Source organism: Pteropus medius, unplaced genomic scaffold, assembly GCF_902729225.1.
Source record: "Pteropus medius unplaced genomic scaffold, Ma_sr-lr_union100, whole genome shotgun sequence".
Taxonomy (NCBI): Eukaryota; Metazoa; Chordata; class Mammalia; order Chiroptera; family Pteropodidae; genus Pteropus; species Pteropus medius.
The window spans coordinates 9,095,309-9,116,219 of NW_024344240.1; positions in this window are offsets into that span (position 1 = coordinate 9,095,309).

Here is a 20,911-nt window from a genome sequence, read left to right on the forward strand (position 1 = left end):
CTGGTTCCTCAGATTTTGAGGGTGGAGATGAAAGTCATGGAGTACCTGCAGTCTAGAAGTATCCATGAATATCTTGATCTGGCCAGTGTAACAATCTATTCCAAATAACTGCATGGGTATTTACTTAATTCATCTTAGGTTTGATGTGACAATATCTGAGATAATCCTAATCTATTGCTATTTTTTCTCTTATTTAAAAGGCAATTTTGAATTAATAATAATAATTTACATTCTTAATCTGCTAAATTTAAATTTTCTCTTTTCTTAGATTAAGAAAATGAGCTAATTATTTCAGTGTTGATTGGCAAGATACTCGAATCAATTACTCTCAATCTATCTCAAACCTTTTGAATAATGTAAAACATGAATAAATCAAGAAAACTAATTATGCTTTTGAAATGACTTAAATCAAGCCATATTTATCTTTTTCTTTGTTTTAATATATTTTAAGTTAATGAGTAAATTTACATAAAGTCCCCCCCCAAACAAAAAACCATAATAACTGGAAAAGTTCTAAAAAACACATACTGTATTATAACTTAAAATAATGTATCTAAGCTTATATTCTCCTGGGAGTAGATCCATAGATGACAGAGCTCATAAATGTAGCCCTTAGAAATTAGAGTTTGGAGATTTAGCCATTTCCTCTGCAAAAATCATCTATGATAGTATCTGAGTCTAATTATTTACTTAACAAAATAATATAATCAGTATTATGGATTAACTTTAGGAATATTTTTAAGTTATTTAGGTTATGTCAAGTTTATTTTTTTGGTTTATCTAGATGTCATAAAACCTTAATGGGGACGTGATCATTTAAAGTCTCTAAAAGTACTGATTATTCTCTCCCTTCCCACACACATTAGTCTATATTCTTAAGTTTAGACTACAAATTAAGAGTCTACAGATTCTTTAAGCAAAATAAAATAAAATATAACTATTAAATCAATACCTACTTTAAAGTATGTAAAAAAACAGGTTATAAATAACATTTTTCCCCCCACACAGGCATTTCTTAAGAATGTAAATCTAATTTGAAGAAAAAAGTGCCTAGTAAAGATGAAACTTCTAATTTTATCATATTAAATTGAGTAAAATAAAAGACTTCTCAGAAATAACTGATTTACTGTTCCTATCATAGAATGGAGTTTTTCTTCATTTATCCTTATGTATATCTGAAAATTTTTTAAATAAAGTTTAATTCACATATTATAAATAGAATGTTAAAATTATGTTCTTTATTTTTGCTATATATTCTTTTTTATATGATTAACATTTCATATATATTAGTTACATATTTAATTATGTAAATTATGCCTGAGTGCCAATAAGAAATGATTTTTATATGATTTTTAGTAATATATTGGTTGAATAATCATGTTGGAAGTCCACTTTTATAATTTTTTTTTTTTTTTTTTTAGGGATGGCAGCCCTTGGTTGACCTCACAGATTGCAAGGGTCTTGTCAGCTTATAATCCTTTATTTTTTATTTTATTTTTTATGCCTACAGCACCTGGTCTTCCTAGGTGGTCTCCCTTCCAAATACTAACAAGGCCCGACCCTGCTTAGACCCAGGCGGGATTGGGCTTGTTCAAGGTAGCATGGTCATAGACCAATAATTCTTATTTAATAATATTCAAATACATTTATTCAGGATTCATTGTCTTTATTTGCATTATTTTGAAATATAAATTTTTTAAAAACTGAAATATGAAAAATCTGTGTTGCTTTTCTTTGAATTAAAGGCATTTGTAGCAGAAGATATACTATTAAAATATGACTACTATATGGATATATATGTATAAACATGTATTTTCTTATTATCCTGAAACAATTTCTGGTTTTTTGAAGTTAGAATATGTGATATTGCTGTCTTAAATAAAGGGAAATCCAATTGCACTTGGACTGGGAAGATACACGTCACGGAGTGAGAAGAATGTATGGGTTGCCTGGATGCTCTGTTGAGAATGTAACAACACACCCTGATACATTCAATTAGTTTCATTTCAAAACGACAGTGAGAAAATGAGGAACCTTCCATAAAAATGATAAAAATAAACTTATCCTTTTAGAATAGACAAAACATGAGTTGCTTAACAGTGAATAGATATTAAAATCATTGACTTTTTCATTTCTTCACTACTTGTGTTAGTGTCATGAAGATATATGTGTGTCTGAACTAGCAATAACTTTCATTTTTCAACATCTTTGGTCTTTCCCGTATTGGCATGTATCATGTCTATTTCTATACATAAATATGTGTACTCCTTTGTCCACCAGAAAATCAAGCTCAAAAATGCCCTTTGACGTCAGGAACATTGTGAAGCTACATTTTCAATTTTTAGCTTTATTTGCCTTGGCTTGTGGGCAAAGACTTACAAATAATTGTGTTTAAAAAATCTGTGGTGGTTGAGAGGGGGGAGGAATGGAATTTTGCAATAATACTATGCAATGTAGAATGAGAAGAACAACATATTTTCAGTTAGTTGCACTTAGCATAGTAATTATGATATTTACAACATTTGGAAAAGTGAAGTAGTTTTTGCTCATAATTATCTAAGAGCTGGAGAGTTATTTTTATAAAAGTGAAGAGGCTATTGAATAATGGCAAATAAGAATTTATCAGTGATACATATTTGGCTAAAACATAGAAAATAGCCTGAAGGGGTTTCATGATTAGTATGGTGTTAATAAGGTAAATTATTTCAGAGGGAATTCTATGAAATTAGATTTTAAACATTCTCTTAGATGATTAATGTGCCTCGGCAAGGTATTTTATACTACATATATACTTAAAACTTATAAGATTGATTAAGATATCTCTAGTTAAAATGATGTTTATTTTACTACATAATATTCATTTTCTCACTGTATTAACTTCAACAAAGAAAGGTTGAGAGGGTAATGAATTAAGAGATTTAATTTGTCTCCATAGAGAAAATTTTCTCACATAGAGAAATAAGTGAATGATGGATGAATAGGGTAAAATGTTCGCGGTTACTTAGTAAAGGTGACATCTGCACATCACAGAAATAATCTTATTGTTTAAGCAGCAAGACAGGAAGTTAACAATGTTTACTCAAGAATACTGAAAGCTAGATCAATTCAATTGGCTGTTCTTAACTAGTCACCTAAGCAATTTAGCAGACAGCCCAGTTAATCTCTGAACTATCTGAAGAATTATGTGAACTTTCACTTCACTTTCTATTATACATCCTTTGCTTTGAAAGGCAAGATGTGGTTATTGAAGAGAGCACCTAGAAGACAGGAAGTATGTTTAATTTGTGGTGTGTGTGTGTGTGTGTGTGTGTTTGTATCATCAATTTCTACAAGTTTAAATAATGGTTAATTGATTGGAAAATCTACCCTTATCTAAAGTAGCCTTTCCTCACATTACCTTGCTTAATTTGCTTCATATTATTTATCAGCCTAATAAAAATATTTGTTTCTTGTCTCTCTCTTTACAATAAAGTCTATGAGAGGAGAGACTAACTTCTAAAGTATTTCTAGTCTAGGATAGTGACTGGATCATAGTAAGTGCTTTATCTAATGAAAGAAGAGTTATCTCAAAACCCAGTGAATGAGATTAAAAAAACATTTTAACTCATGATAAATAGCAATCAATGATTTATGAAACATTATTACATCCTAGCCACAACAATCAGACAAGAAAAAGAAATAAAAGCCATATTGGAAAGGAAGAAGTAAAACTGTCATTCTTTGCAGATGACATGATACTGTAGAGAATCCTAAATATTTCACCAAAAAAACCTATTAGAACTGATAAATAAATGCAGTAAGCAGCAGATATAAAATTTATATTTGGAAATAGATTGCATTTTTATGCACCAAAAATGAACTATCAAAGAAATGAAGAAAACAATCTCATTTACAATTGCATCAAAAAATACCTAGAAATAAATTTACCAAGGTGGTAAAAGACCTGCACTTGAAAAATTATAAGACATTGATGGAAGAAATTGAAGATATAAGTAAATGGAAGCATATATTGTGCTCATGGATAAGAAGAATTAACATCATTAAAATGTCCATATTACCCAAAGCAATATATAGATTCAAAGCAATCCCTATAAAAATACCAATGGCAGTTTTCAGAGAACTAGAACAAATAATCCTATAATTTATATGGAACCACAAAAGATCCCAAATAGCCATGGCAACCTTGAGAAAGAAGATCAAAGTTGGAGGTGTCAAGCTACATGATATCCAACTATACCACAAGGCTATAGTTGTTAAAACACCATGGTACTGGCATAAAAACAGACACATAGATTAATGAAACAGAATAGGGAGCCCAGAAATAAACTCACACCTATACTGTCATTTAATCTGTCAAAAGAGTCAAGAATATACAATAGAGTAAAGACAAGTCTATTCAATAAATGGTGTTGAGAAAACTGGACAGATACATGCAAAAAACGAAACTGGATGGCCTTATTACACCATGTACAAGAATAAACTCAAAGTGGATTAAAGACTTAAATGTAAGACCTGCAACCATAAAACTCCTAGAAGAAAACATAGGCAGTAAACACGTTGACATCGATCTTAGTAATAGTTTTTTGAATAGGTCTCCTCGGGCAAGGGAACCAAAAGGAAAAAAATCAACAAATGGGACTACATCAAACTAAAAAGTTTTTGCACAGCAAAGGACACCAAAATGAAAAGACAACCTACTGAATGGGAGAAGATATTTGCCAATGATAAATCTGATAAGGCATTAATATCCAAAATTTATAAAGAACTCATACAACTCAACACACACACACACACACACACACACACACACACACACACACACACACAAATCCAATTAAAAAATGGGCAGAGGATCTGAATGGATATTTCTTCAAAGAGGATCTATAGATGACCTATAGACACATTAAAAGATACTCAACGACACTAGTTATTAGAGAAATGCAAATTAATACTGCAATGAGATATCACTTCACACCTGTCAGAATGACTGTCATCAATAAATGTCCATCAAAAGATGATTAGATAAAGAAGAAGTGGTACATAAATACAATGGAATGTTATTCGGCCATAAAAAATCTTACCATTTGCAATTACATGGATGTACCTACAGATTATAATGCTCTGTGAAATAAGTCAGACAGAGAAAGACAAATACCATATGATCTCACTTCTATGTGGAATCTGAAGAAAAAATAGACAAAACAGAAACAGTCTCATAGATACAGAAAACAAAGAGATCGTTGCTAGATAGGAAGAGGGTTGGAAGGGCTGGGTGAAAAAGGTGAAGGGATTAAGAAGAACAAATTGGTAGTTACGAAATAGTCACAGGGATGTGACATACAGCATAGGGAATATAGTCAATAATGTAATAACTTTAATGTATAGTGTCATATGGGTACTAGACTAATCGGGGCGATCACTTCATAAATTATATAAATGTCTAACCACTATGCTGTACACCTGAAACTAATATTGAGTGTCAACTATAATTGAAAAATAAAGTAAAAATTAAAGACAATCAAGTCGCCATCTAGTTATACATTAAAACTCTTGCTTTATGTTTTATATAAAAACACTGAGGTAAAACTCATAGGCATGAAGTGACTAACAGAAATTATTTGAATGGACCACAGGGACAGTGAAGGTGTTCACTCTCTGAAAGAGGTGGGCAGGTGTCAGCTCTGGCATCATACCATGTTAGAACGCAGCCTCCCATTTGATTTTTCTAGGGAAGGCTGGAATCTGGACTTTTATGTAAAATATCTCAATTTCTAATGTTGGAATTTAATTAGCAAAATTTAAATACACTGTGTTATTTAAATTTTAAAAATGAGTTCTATTTGGCTCATAAATTCCTATTATTTTATATCCGATGGAAATTTTAACTTGGGAATTTCTTTAGTTTCATTTCCTTTTATCTGCTTTGAGGAACCTTGGCTTCTTTCTGGTCCTTATGGAGACTTAATGATGAATTTCAGAATTGAGGGATGAACAGAAGTCGAAGCCATGATGTAGATTATTGTTCAAGAAGTTTGAAGCACCTGGTTGAGGAGAGAGAAGGCATAGTTGGAGGGGAATTCAAGGTTTAGGAAACTTTGAGTAAGAAATGAGATATTTAGTCCTACTTAACTATTAATGAAGGAAGCACAGATCAATAGAGCAGGCTTCTGAGGAGGTGGGAGTAGATGGATTCTGGAACAAAAGAGGAAAAACTGAGGTTCATAGTAGGCATTTGAATAAATCAAGAAGTTAACACATATAAATTTTTATTAAGTGCTATTTAATTTTGGATGACTTTTTGAATAAATAAATTATTACTAGCTGTATGACCTTGGGTGAGTTATCAAACCTCTGGTGATTCCATTTTCTTGTCTGTATGGGGATAAAAACAGTAGCTTCCTAACAGAAAAGTAGATCAGCTATTATAAAAATACAAAGAGCACATTGAGCACTAGATTTTGTTGAATAAATAAATGAATCATTGCTGACAAATAGAATACATTGCACCTACCTTTGTGGCCTTAGGCTCTCATCATCTGTTCCCTAAAATACTGCTGTGAACTTCTGACCGGAACCGCTGGTCCCAGACTTGCGCTCCCCTCTGTGACTCCATTCTCCATTGCTAACACAAGTGAGTTCCAGTAGACTGTATAGATGTTAGAACACACACATACACAAACATCTTTCAACTGTAGTTAGTTGCCTCTAGTTACAAAACCTTTGTGTTCCTCAATTATATGCTCAGAACTGAGTGATAAACTTGCTTTTAAATTTCTCTTGTTACTATTAATAATTTAATGTTCAAAGTAATATATAAACAATGTCAGTGAAGTAGCTCTGAAATCTTGCCACTTTCCTTTGAAAAAAGCAAATAATATAAATTTGTTCCAAATGACTGTCTAGACCAAAGAAGATCAGTTGGGAAATCCAAATAGTTCTTTACAGAAAATATACATCAGCAGAAGCATGAATTCCTGTTGTGTTCAGTGCTGACTGACATCACCACCAAATCAGCTTCATCATGGGGAGGAGGCAGATAAATGCATTTTCTGAGCCAAAATTGAACAGAAGTCTCCAGATGTTCAGAGGACAGCTCCTAAAAGTTGTGTATCTTGATTGATAATTAAATGTTCCACTCCAGAAAATAAAAGTAAACTTCCTTCAGAATGTTTTAGAGGCTTATCTTTAAAAATTAGTTTAAACTTAATGAACATTTATTGATTTTTCTTTATGAATCTAGAGTATTTTAGGTGCCTCACCACTTTGCCCGGCTCTGGCTTATCTTTCCAATCTTAGAGCAGATTCCACCTTCTCTGGGAACACTTCCCTTCTCTCCCCAGTTTGTTAATCTATGCCATCAATTAGATTGAAGTTCATATGGCAGTTAAGTTTGGTATAAATATATTGACTATTCTTCAACAAAGATAATTATAACTGAAAAAAATTGATAGCAAGAAGACTATAAAGCTTTAGAAATTTAATTATGTGTGTTCTCAAAATTTAGGAATTTCCTTTGGATTTTGTATTTTAAAACTTAATTTTAATTCCTCATTATTAAAATAATTTAAAATTATTTAAATGAATTTCATAAAACTCTGGAAAATCTGGAAAATTACATATAATTTCCTTCCCCAACACAATCATTATGAGAATTAATTTGTATTGTTTACATTTTTTACATAATTGTGTCCTGCTTTATTTTAGTTAGCATTATACCAAAAATTTTTATTTGGTTATAATGTGGCCTTTCTAGATATATTAGGGATGTGTCCTATTTTATTTAAAAATATTTTTGTCTATGTAAGTTATTTCAAAATTTTATTTAAAAGTTTGAAAACATGCCTGAATAGAGTTCAAATGCTTTTCAATAATGAGTTTAGGCCTATTCTAAAAAATATAAAAATGAACATTCCGTTTGATTGAAATAGAGCTAGCTATCCATTTAAAATTAAGTACAAATATATTTGTGTGGTTTGCTTTTCATGGATTGGAAAAAATTCAGCTGAAAACCTCTCTAGTGGACTTTAATGCCAAAATAGATAAATATAAATATTATTTTTGCAGCAAAATATTTTACACAAATAAATGTTTAGTTTCTTCTATTTTATCACATATATTTGTGTACATATTCAAAATCATCTACATTCTAAATAACAGAAACAATCTGATTTAGGTTAAGCAAAGAGAGATATTTCTGAAAGGATGCTGAGGTAACTCATGGCTTCAGACTTTGTCCTTGAGAGGATAGGAACCAGGGTCCTGGGCCTTAACAATAAGAATTTATGGAATTTCTCTCTGCTATTGATGAAATTTAGCTCTTAAAACATCGATTTCTCTGTTTTTGTTTGTTTGTTTGTTTGTTTTTGTTTTTGCCCCTATTAAAAAGTTAAAGTTCTTGGTAAAGAGGACCTGATCAGCCCAGACTGGATCATGTGTTGAAATCAAAGAGTGAGATTTTCCTGGGCAATAAAATCGATATTCACTAACTATTTTGTCTCCTAGTGGTTACACATTTTCAACAGTCTGTCAAAATTTCTCACTTCTGTGAAATATTGAACATCTCTTTAATCCATTTGCTTGAGTTAAATGCCAAAAGAGAGGCTGTAACAGGGTCAAGAAGGAAGAAGTTGGGTTCTGTTCATTATACTAATTCCACCACATCGCTGATTTACTGTCAGTGTGGAAAAAGGCCTTAATGGATTTATGGCATGTACTCGGTTTGCTGTAAAGTATTAGGATATCCCTCCGTCATCACTTGGAGTTATGTCATTATTATTAAAATAGCAGTTTTCAGAATTAGAATTTTAGTTCAGTAACTTCAAAGAACTTGTGGAATGACTTTAAACATGAAAATATCAATAAATGAAAGAATTTCTGAACTGTGTTCTAACAGAAACTGTTTTATGTGTATTAGCATGAAACAGAGACAATAATAATTTATTTCAAATGTTTGCTATGTGTAAAACATTAAACTGAGCAGTTTCTCATGTTATCTTATTTTTTGTGAAATTAAATTATGAGATGGATCAGCGTTCAGCCTTATTTCAGAGACAAGGGGACTGAAGCAAAGAAATTTTTAATATCTTCCTCAGGTGTGTACAGATAACAAGTAGCAGAATTAAGATTTAGCACCAGGTTTTCTGATTCTAAGTCTAATACTCTTTGGGCCATGTTGCATTGCTTAAATAGTTTGAGTCCTTCTCAATTGGTTCTAAATTCATCCAGTGGTTTGTCATCATCCAAGGTTGGGGCAAGCCGTCCTAGTGTCCATCAGGTAGACTGGACAGGCAGGGGAGTTCATGAATCAGCCTGGACAAAGAAGATGAGTTACATTTTGAAAAAGCCAGAAAAGCCAAAACATGCAGCAAATCTTAGAAATGAGTCTAGAATACAGCAGAGACATAAGCTTGGTGCCTGGGAAAGTGAAGAGAGAGCAGAGGAGATTTGATGAGGCTTCAGTTTAGATATTTAAGAGGCAGTCTGTGAATAGGAGGAGATTAGACATATTGAGGTATGCGGGAGAGGCACGGAGTAGGATTCACAGCTTAAGGAGCTACATGGAGCGGGTTGCCTCCTTTCTTCCTATCTTCTATAACTTGCCAAGCTGCACAGAGCCAGGTTTTTCTGGGGATTTTTGATTCTATGTTATGAATCTATGTTGTGTCTGGAAGGATCTGTGAAGTGAAATCCCAGTTATATGCCTCTCAGATACAGCTGTCTTACTGAATCAGGTACTGGCAATTGTCGGTGGTGCGTAAAGGCTAGAATTTCTTGTTCCAAGGATTTTGGTTGTATTTCCAAATAATGATATGGGTCCTGGGACCAAGAAATAATATGGTTCAAAATGTGTTGTCTAAAGCAAGAGGTGGTAAAATGGGTTAGCTGTAGATGGAGTGCGAAGTATTAAGCTGTGGGCTGATAAGTATATGATTTCATATACTTATGATGTCCCCAAAGACTGGTGCTCCGGATGGTCCAAAGCTGCCTCCTGTTGACTGAGTCCAGCCACCTCTGGTTTAAGCCTATGTAACATGCAGACTCATTCAGAGACCAGATAATTCTTGTCTGCTTTTTTCTAATGGTTAAGAAATACCACATGTCCTCTACCATTGCAGAATCACATTATTCCCACTAGATCAGATAAATTAATTTCATTGTAACATCCTCCACCATTATCTCTGTCTACAGAGCAAGGAAGCTCTTCAAGGCTGTTCATGGTCCCTGTGGCAATGCATGTCATGTTGTCTTGTGAATGGAATTTCTTCAGGGCTCTTACAAAGGATAGCTGGCAGAGTGTCCCACTAGAATCATATGAAATACCCATTTACTCTAGACCATTACTAAATTCAATCTTCAATCAGTCAACTAAATAGATTTTTAATACCATTCATAGGGGCTTAAATCAATTCAGTAAATCCAGATCTGAAATTAGATTGTACCCATGTCAATGAATTTAGACAGGCTGAGTCTTACATTTCAGAATCCACTTCCACAGATGTCCCCAGGATGTCAGTAACTGGCAGTCTTTTAACCCTTTGGTGTATCTCTTTCTAAAGCAGGCCTCATTCCTCCTCATCTATGATACTTGGGGACCTAACTTATAAGGGCCTGGGGGCAATGAGAGGAAGTGGGGTGTGAACTGAGCAGAATTTGCATTAGTTTGCAAAACAACTTTCACAGATGTATCACTGAAGGACTTGGATGTAGAGAAGGATTTGTTTCCTCAGAATGAGGGATGGGGAAGGGAGAGAATGGAAGTTCAGTGAATTTGGGAGATCAGATTTTAATTTTATCTATTTCTTCCTAAATGTCCTCATTCTATAATTCAGAGTCTCACTTTTTCTAAATAGAGCCTTTATTTAGTAAAAGACCTAAAGGGGTCAAGTATTTGCTTGGTGCTGTATCTCTGATAATATTGTAATCAAATTCAGGCTAACTTATATCTTAGTTATGTTCACTCTGTTACTAGGGGTTGCAGGACCCATTTAAAGTTGCCAGAAGGGATTTTCTGGTTCTTCTTCACGAATACTCTTAATAGTATTCTTATATTCATGTTTATGTTCAGATTTGAATTCATGTTTATATTTTTTAATTTCCATTTTTCCTCTCTATGCTCTCTATGGCCTTCAAGAGAAGCAGCATGGATCTATAAGCTTTATCATCACTACTGAGTCCACAGTACACAGACACTTGGTGTCTTAGTAACTGCCCTTTATCCATACACCATGTAATGATACCTACAGTGGCAATTTGAATAATATGAATGTGATAGCATGTTATAGATCACCTGAGTCCCATTTCTGCCTGTTCAGGAGCTAATTCTTTCAGTCTTCAAATATATGATCAAGTTCCACCTAATTCCATTATCCAGTTTTGAGAGTCTATTTCTTGGAATTTTGTGATGGTCAGTTTTATATATAAACTTAGCTAGGTTATGGTCCCCAGTTATTCAATCTAACATTAATCTAGGTGTTGCCATGAAGTTATTTTGTAGGTGTGATTAAACTAAAAATTTTGAGATATGGAGATTATTATCCTGTGTTATCTAGGCAGGTCAAATATAGCCATAAAGTTTCTTATGATAAGGAGGCAAGAGGATCAATATAAGAAGAAGGAGATGTGACAATGGAAGCAAGAAAATGGAGTGATGCAAGGAAGGAGCCATGAGTCAAGGAATGCAGATGGCCCCCTAAGCTAAAAAAGTCAAGGAAGTGAAACCTCCCCTGGAGCCTCCAGAAAGAATGCAGCCCTGTGACACCTTGATTTTAGATTTCTGACTTTTAGAACTGTAAGAGAGTAAATTCATGTTTTTTTTTTTTTTTTTAAGCCACTTAATTAGTGGACACTTGTTACAGCAGCAACAGGAAACTAATACAGATTTTGTATCAGAAGTGTGTGCTACTTCCAGTACCAATGACTATATTTATTATGATGCCAACAGGAAATAGAATACATGGTCAAAATAAGATAATTTGATACAAAAGGAACTATTTATAAAGGTGTAGTTATAGAAAAACCACAAGTGATAGTGCAGTAATCAGGGACTTAGTGCTTCTTGGATTATAGCTACTCTTAGGATAAAAAATGAGGGGATGGAGCAGTTATCAGAACCCAATGGGAAAGTGTTATACACAGTTGGTTGCCTTTGAAAAATGTACACTGCCAGCATGGAAGAAGTTGAAGGAATAAGCAAACTGACCTCACTCTCCTTCTTTTCTCTAACCCCCTGCTGGATTCCCCATTGTCTAAGCCAAAAGTCATGGCTGTTGATGAGATCATACATACCAACCTCCTGGGACAGAGATTGTGGTGGACAAGGATAAAGTATAGTCCTGGAAGGGATAAATAGAAGATTTCTAATACATCATGCAATGCTTTCACTACCTCCTTAAATCGCATACAAGAAATGAAGTCAACATTCCTGTTTATAATTATCCAAAAAATTATTGAGTCAGCATTTGTTGTATGTGTGTGTATGTGTGAACAAATATGTACTCTTCTTTACTTCTAAAATTATTTGTAAGATTTTTTATCTCTGTTTGTATCTTGTGTTGACTGCTCTGAAAAAATGAGTTCCATCAATAATGGGTTATATTAATTCTGACCACAATCATGGAAACAAGAATCAAGAAATGCGATAAGCTTCTAGGCTTTCACTTCTAACTAATTACGACAACAAAGAGGACATGAAGACGGACCCTCACACTACAAGTGTCCCCAGACTACTTGCTACTTTCTCTACATATTGGCCTTATGACTTGTACAAACATAGCTATGAGACATTAATAGAAGCAAGAAAAAAATCCTCACACTTGCTGGCATGAAGACTTGACTTAAGACATAGATAATGTTAACCAATTATGTTACCTTTCTTCTGAAAGAAACAAGGACCTTAGAACACTTAATTCCAATCACTTTTTTCATGACTACATTTAATTTTTGTTTAGTATTTTAGTTTCACCTTTGTATATGCCCAAATTAGTCATTATCATTATTGATGCTTTATTCAGCCAATGCTTGTTTAGATTCTCCTCATGTTCATCATTACATTTGGACATCACTGTTCTAGCATTCCACTCATTCCTTATAAAATATATATTTTATAAATACACATGTTTAATAAAACAACTAAAATAAATTTGAAAAAGAGGTTATCTATATCAGCAATTGGTAGACTACAGCCTGAAGGCCAAATCTTTCCTGTGGCTTATTTTTATACATCCCACAAGCTAAGAATTGCTTTATATTTTTAAAGACTTGGGGTAAAAAAGAAAAAAAAATACATGACAGATCCTATCACAAAACCTAAAATAATGTAAAAAGTAAAATGAGACCAAAAAAGTGGGGGAGAAAAAGAGGTAGAAACATAGGTCGTATATGCAATGAGATGAGCATCTAACATCTAACATCTAACATGTCTAATAGGAGTTTCAGAAGGAGAGAACAGAAAAAACATAGAAGGGATAAAACCACCAATTAAATACCTCAGAAAATATCTTAGGTGGAAGGACATGAGCTCATATGTTGGAAGGTTTCACTGAGTGTTCAACATAAAGATTACGATAGATCTAGATACATTATGAAATTTCAGAACACTGAATACAGAGTAGAAGTTTCTCTAACTTTCTGGAGACTAAAACAATTCATGTTATCTATAGAGGATCAGGATGATTGTGGCTTTCTCAGTTGAATACTTGAAGCAAGGAGATAATGAGAACATATCTGTGAAATTCTGAAGAAAATTATCTCCTTCCTTAAATTCATTCCCAATAAAACAGAGATATTTTCAGACCTTCAGGGCTTCAAAAATTTACCACCATGCTTTTCTTAAGAAGCTATTGGAGGAAAGGTAAAGAGTAGAAAGATAAAAGCATCTCATCAGGAAACAGAAGATCCAGTCTAAAAGAGAGGACATGAGAATCCCCCAAATGATAGTAAATAGAGATCCCACGATTATAACTGTGAACTAGAAAAAGAGGGTGATAAGTATAGATTAAGGCAATGTGACTCAAGTGACAGAGATATGGAGAACTGTTGTCACTTGACATCTCAGCAGCCATTGTGTCCTCTTTTTAACTTGAAGACACACTATCCAGTTACATATAGCCAAGACTTTTATCTGTCTTTGGCTTGCCTTGACTCTATGATGATGAAGGTCCTGTAGTCCTTGCTCTCTTGCATGCTCTCTTGTTTAGATCAGTTAAGACATTCATTAAGACAATCTGCATGCTCTCTTGTTTAGATCAGTTAAGACATTCATTTTACCTCATGGAAGTTCTGTTTTGATCTATTTCTGAAAGATGTTGGTAGGTCAAAGTGAGCACTGAAGCAGAGTGCACTTAGCAACCCACTCTATCTAACATTTCTACTAGACATCAGTAGGTCCACAGTGCAGCCTTGCCAAGTGCCTTCAGCCCTTGCTTCTCAGGTTTCACTCAGGAATTTGCCCAATGACTTCCCAGGAAGGGGTCTTACAAGATCACAGTGTAGCTCAACCAGACTATGGGCCAGAGATTCTAACCTTTTATTCTCTAAGGAAATTTTATACACTATGAGAAGTATTGACTTTTCTTAATATGGGTAAGTTCAGTTTTTCTTATACTACTTAGTTATTTTGAAACTGAGTAATATTTTTTTATGACACAATCACATCATGGTAAAATCATGAAGAAAATAAAAAAAAGTCAAGATAGTGAGTACCTCTAGGGGAAAGGAAGAGACACAACTGGAGAAAGACCACAGAATGGCTATTAAGTTTTTGAAATTATTTTACTTGAAGTGGATAGTCTATAAATGATATTTATTATTCTTTAAATTATTTTAACATATTTTAATTTCAGACAAAAAGAGGCTGGATATAACAGAGCCTGCTTTTGCTTAGTATTTTGTGATTCCAAAGCTGATATCAAATTTGAAATTTATGGGAGATACAATCCTTGAACAGTGGGTCTTTTGAAATGCTGTTATTAATTCAAGCTCTCCTTTTTTGTGTGTGAGAATGGTTCACAATAACATAAAATAAATAATTAGTATTTCCTATGTCACTAAAAAGAAAATCAATTTACGCCTTTATTCCATATTTATTATTGGGCAACTACTATGTGCTATCTTCCTTTTTATCTGTGAGCCTGATAATAAGGAGAATAAAGAAAAAGTGTCCTTGTCTTCATGGAGCTTCTGGTCTAGAGGGAGAAACAGATGAGCAACTTAATCAGACCACGAATTTTAGAAAGATAGTAGATAAGCTAATGCATAAACTCTCTGCCATATTTAGAAATGTTGAATAAAAAGTGGTCAAAATACTCTAAAACTCATAGCTTGGTTTTTCAGAAAGAAAAGGAAATTCTCAGATGGTAGAAATGAAGAAAGAACCAGAAATTAAAAATGTAAACGCATGAGTGGAAACTGTAGCTTCTTTTTACTGATCTCCCTAATGAGGGTCTTGTGGAAAAGGAAGCCTTGGGTCCATGCAAGGTGGGAAATGCACATACTTGACTCATTACTTACAGCCTGAAATCTTAAAACATTAAGAGTGGACCAAAAGTGAAAATAGAGCAGGCATCAAACCAAAATTCTGAATATGGGCAAAAAAAAAAGTAGCAAGATATGGGTGAGACAAACTTTTTTGCTTAGTATCCTATGACTCCAGTGCTGATATACATGGAATTTATGAGGCTATAATCCTTAAGCAGGGCATCTCTTTTAGGGATTTGGTCAACCTGAATGGCATGGCCATGGATGCTCTCCTGATCTTGCATCTTATATATTAGAAAATGCAGGAAAATACTTCTCCTAGTCTCAGAGATCAAAACAAAACAGCAATAACAGCTCCCTATTAGCTTAATCTCCTCTAAATTTGAAGTTTCTTAAATGTAAATGTTTATGTCAAACTGATTTCTTAGAAGGTACTATTTGTACAAATTAATTTAAGACCAAAAAATAATAGTAATAATTTAAGACCAAAAAGCCTTTTGTGAAACCTGAATTCTTGGTTCCCTTTCTCATAAGTAAATTTATTTTTCTTATGTTATATCATAACATAAGATCAGCAAGTATGGCAGAGGATATGAGGAGTTGAAATTCTTGGTGTGTATCAGTTAATCACATCTCAATTACCTCAGTAAATGAGCCTCACAAAGTCCTTGCTATAAATTGTAACTATAATAATAATGTATAATTCAGATATGATCAGCCAATGTTTTATCATATTTTTAAGTTATGGAAAACTCCAAACATACAAAAGTAGAGAAATAGTATAGTATAAAGAATTATTATGTATTCACCACTCAGAGTCAGTAATTACTGACATGTTTTCTTTCTCTATCCTCACCCACTTCCTCTGTTCTTAAGTTATTTTGAAGCAAATTTTAGTCATATATTTAATCAACAAATAATCAGTATGCATTTTCAAAAGACAAGTATTCTTTATAAAAAATTGATGTAACTTTAATACTACCACCTTTAAAATTTAATAATTATTCCTTAATATCCTCAAATAGAGTTAAAAGTTCTTCAGTTGATCAGCCATTCTTAACCTGCACGAGGCTTAACAAAACAAAAAAAGAATTATAAACTGTATTAGAAAGTTCTACAATTATGATATAACTTTTTTGAGAAGGAATTTCTTCTATAAGTGTGCAAATATTTATCTTGATTGCATGGACAAATCTATAATGCCAAGATATAATACACATTATATCTGCATACATTAATACACACATGTGAAAATATATGTTCTTAATAATTTGTCTTTAATAATCGTGTACATTTTAATTTCTCTACTATATGCATGGTGTGGTATTCTACTTAGGTTTCCAAATGTTGGTTTCCTACAGCACCTTTGTAAAATATAATTGAATCCATGACTTAAAAATAACTACATTAATGGAGATGATATAACTTAGAGACTACTTTGACATTAACGGCAAATGTTAAATGCAGTGTGATTTCATTTGGCTGCATTTCAGCTGTACCTAATCATTTCAGTAACTATAGTGGCAGAACTGTTTTTAAATGATTCAATTGTGTATTTTTAGTCATGCACTTCCATGCATTTATTTAAAGTCTATATGTTTCCAGTTTCCAGAATGTTACTGAGGAAGAGTGTGAACCAATGGTTCTATAAGAGGCTTACAAATGAGATAATTTTGTTTGGGGAACACAGGAGAGTTCATTTAGTGATGGAAGATTGGAGAACCAAATAGAACCTGGGAAATTCGAGCAGCATAGGTAGCAGACTTGTTAGAGACCAGCTACTGGAATAACAAAGTGGCATATGATTTATCCTTCTGTCCATCTTTCAGATTCTAGGGAGGCAGTAGAACTTTGGCCTTGTGACTTGCCTTGGCTAGAGAAGGCTCCACAGCTTGAGTCTCAGTTGCACTAGACGCTTCTCAGTGGGGCAAGGTAATTCTCCCAAACAATTGGGTGCTATTGTTGAAATAAGTTAGAATGAATACTGGAGAGCCAAAGAGCTACAGGGAGAGTGGAAATGGTCCTGGTGATGACTGATGGCTTTCTGCTTCACTGAGGCAATTAAGAAAAATCTGGGAAGAAAAAAAAGAACATCAAAAAAAAATGTCTACTTATGACTGAAGGTAAAATGCCCAGAAAAAGAGCTAAATACTGTAATAAAATAATGAAAGGTATCATTCACTTCTAATTGTGCTGAGAATTATTTTTAAAAAATTGATTTTTATCAATCTATTCTACTTTCTAAATTTTAGTCTTTTTTTCTTTACATTAATTATAAACAGCTAATGCTATGTGTCTTTTCTTGTTTTCTTGCTATTTCCCAATTATTGATTCAACTTCAATAAGAGCAGACTTTTAAAAATAAGCTTTTTATTTTAGAATAATTTTAGATTTGCAGAAAATTTGTAAAGACAGTATAGATTTCTCATATACTCTTCATGTAGTTTCCCCATAACTAAATTTTACATTACTATTTGTCAAAGCTAAGAAATTGACATTAGCGCATTACTATTAATTATTATGTTACTGTTTAGTTTCAGACATTATTAAGATTTCACCAGATTTTTCATGAATGTCCTCTTCCTGATATGAGGTACCACATTGTGTCCAGTCATCATGTTCCCAGTCTCCTCTGGTCTGTGACAGTTTCTTGATTTTCCTTATTTCCCACAACCTTGACAGTCTTGAGGAGTAACAGCCAGGTATTCTATAGAATTCCCCTCAACCTGGTCTTGTCTGAAGTGCTTCTCATGATTAGACTGGAGTTATGGACTTTTGGAATGAAGAGCACGGAGATGAAATGCTCTGCTTATCACATTGTATCAGGGAATACGTCACATACCGTGACATCACAGATGATGTAAACCTTCATCACTTGGTAAGATGGTGTTTGCCAGGTCTTTCCTGTGAAAAATCACTCATTTCCCCTTTCTCTGTTACTTGGAAATAAGTTTAGTCACTAAGACTAGTCCAACCTTAAGGGGTTGGGTGAGGATTAAGCTCCACTCCTTGGACAAGAGAATATTCACATACATTATTTTGAATTATCTTGTACGAAAGATTCATGAGAGATGACTTTAATTCCATTTTTGAATATTTAGGAAAGATGATATATTTTAAGAACATATGTTTTACCCAGTAGCCTCCATGATCGGGAATCTGCTGCTCTCTCCCTTTCTGAGCCTGTCTTAATCAATGTACACATGCAGTGGTTAAAACAAGAAAAGGTTAAATTCATCAGTACTTTAAGGTCATTCAATAGTGTCATTAAGTGACTCATAAGTATTCATCACAGGTCACGTGTAAATGATACCATAAGAAATGGTTAGAAAAAAATTGAAAAATTCAATCTTCTGTAAACATCAAATAATTAGTATGATTACTTTTGGCAGGAACAAGTTGACCAGTTGGGTACATTTTATGTCATCTCATAAAAACAATTTTCATGGGAGAAGTCTGCCCTAGGCATTGCATCTCCTCAATCATAAAATATAGTCAACACTGCAAGAACCCTGGTTTATGACTTTCTTCCTTATTCTACAGCTTTCCTTATTCAACAGTTGGGCAAACCCAATAAACCATTTTAAATGGACTCTTGTCAGTCAAATCATATTTGAAAAGGGAGCATTTTGTTTTAACTGCAACTGCAAATTATTTCTAATTTGTCTGTCTGGGACTTGAAGGTTTTGGTCTTTCTTGAGGAGGATCTCCTGGCCTTTCCCTCTCACTCTCAAGGCTAGTCAACTCATGATCCTCACTGGACTGGAAAGACAAACAGATTCACCATTGAGAGTGCTGACAAAAATCAGTTTTTCTCCTGTGTGCTGAGATTGGGCAAGAATGAAGTTTGGAGTTCCAATAACCATCCAGGGAAAACAGGCATCAGGTTGGGTCAATCAATTGAAAATGAAATACAAATGTTTGCCTTTTAGTTTTTAAATGTTTTCAAAGTTTGTTCTAAAATACTTCTCATGGGTGTTTCTTAAGCCTGGCCTAGTGTGTGTGTGATACAAAGCAGGAGAGCCATATGTCTCAGATGAATGAATGCTCTATCTTCATTCTCAAGGTAGGACCAGTGACAAGCTGAAAAGAGAGTGAATTAAAAGTGTATTTAAAGTGACATAGTGAGGTCCTTTTATCCAGAGAGATTTAAGTACTTCAAAGAGAACATAAAACACGAAGGAAACAGCAGATAGGGTCCACTTAAAATGAAATCTGAACCTTTAACTCTATATAAAAAGGAAGGTGTTCACTTACTCTTCTTCAAACTCTAGGAATCAGAATCAGAATAATTTGACTTAGAATTTTGGCATCTACGCAATGAAGCAAATACCATTTTAAGCTTCTGAACACAGCTTGTGGTGATATCTGATGCTGCTACACATTTTAAACTCCCCGAGGAAGCAAAGGAACATATTTGTTAAATAGTCCTTGAACACATACATATTTACACTGACAAATTTACAAAGATGCAACATTATTATGACAATTGATTTATATGACAAATAAGCAAGCTCTGCCATACAGGATACAGCCCCTAGAAGTTGGTGGCCAAGAAAAACATAAAATATTTCTCAAGTGGTAGGTTTTCATAGAAAATACAGATTTTCAACAATACCTATGAAACATAGGTAAAGTCTGTAATTAATAGCACTTCATAAAAACCAGTTAGAGCTATAGATTCTATTGGCCTCAGTGTTTATTATTTTTTCAATCACAATATATAAATTATGTTCTTATACTTTGTTTCCCTGACAAGAGTATAACTTTATTTGATTAGAGACCACTCACCATTTCATCTGTAGTACATAGCATTATGCCTGACATACAGTAGGCATTTAATATATTTTTATCGAATGAATAAACAAACTGTAAAAAGGTGATTTAGGAGTAACTTATTTCTAGCTTTGTTATTTTATGATTGTATGTGAACGCAGAAACTTAAAAAAATTGTTACAATATCCTTAATTATAGATAGAAATATATTTTGCTCTTTTTGAATTCAAATGTTTTCTCAGAAGAACTGGCAATTTTTCCTAATCTAATGTCATTCACTAGATATTTAATGAGAGTAATTTTTTAGCAAGGCACTCTGGCAAATGTCTTGGAAGCCGAAGGTGAAAAAGGCATTGTCTCTGCTCTATAGAGGTTCAAACTACTCCAAATGTCTAGCTAGCTCTCCCATGGTGTGTGCACTGAAATCTGATCCTTTCAGACAGATTATTGCCATCAAGTTCTACATAGCAAAGCTGGTGGCACTTCATGCTAGTCCTCTGACAGCCCATGGCCCACCATTCCATCAGCGGAATACTACCTGATGAGACTAGAATCTTATCCTCTGTAGGTTTTTCTTTTACAAATCCCTTCCTGATCACAGAAGCTGGCAGATCATCCTCAATTCAATAGTTGTTCCAAGATTCCTCTGATCAATACTGCA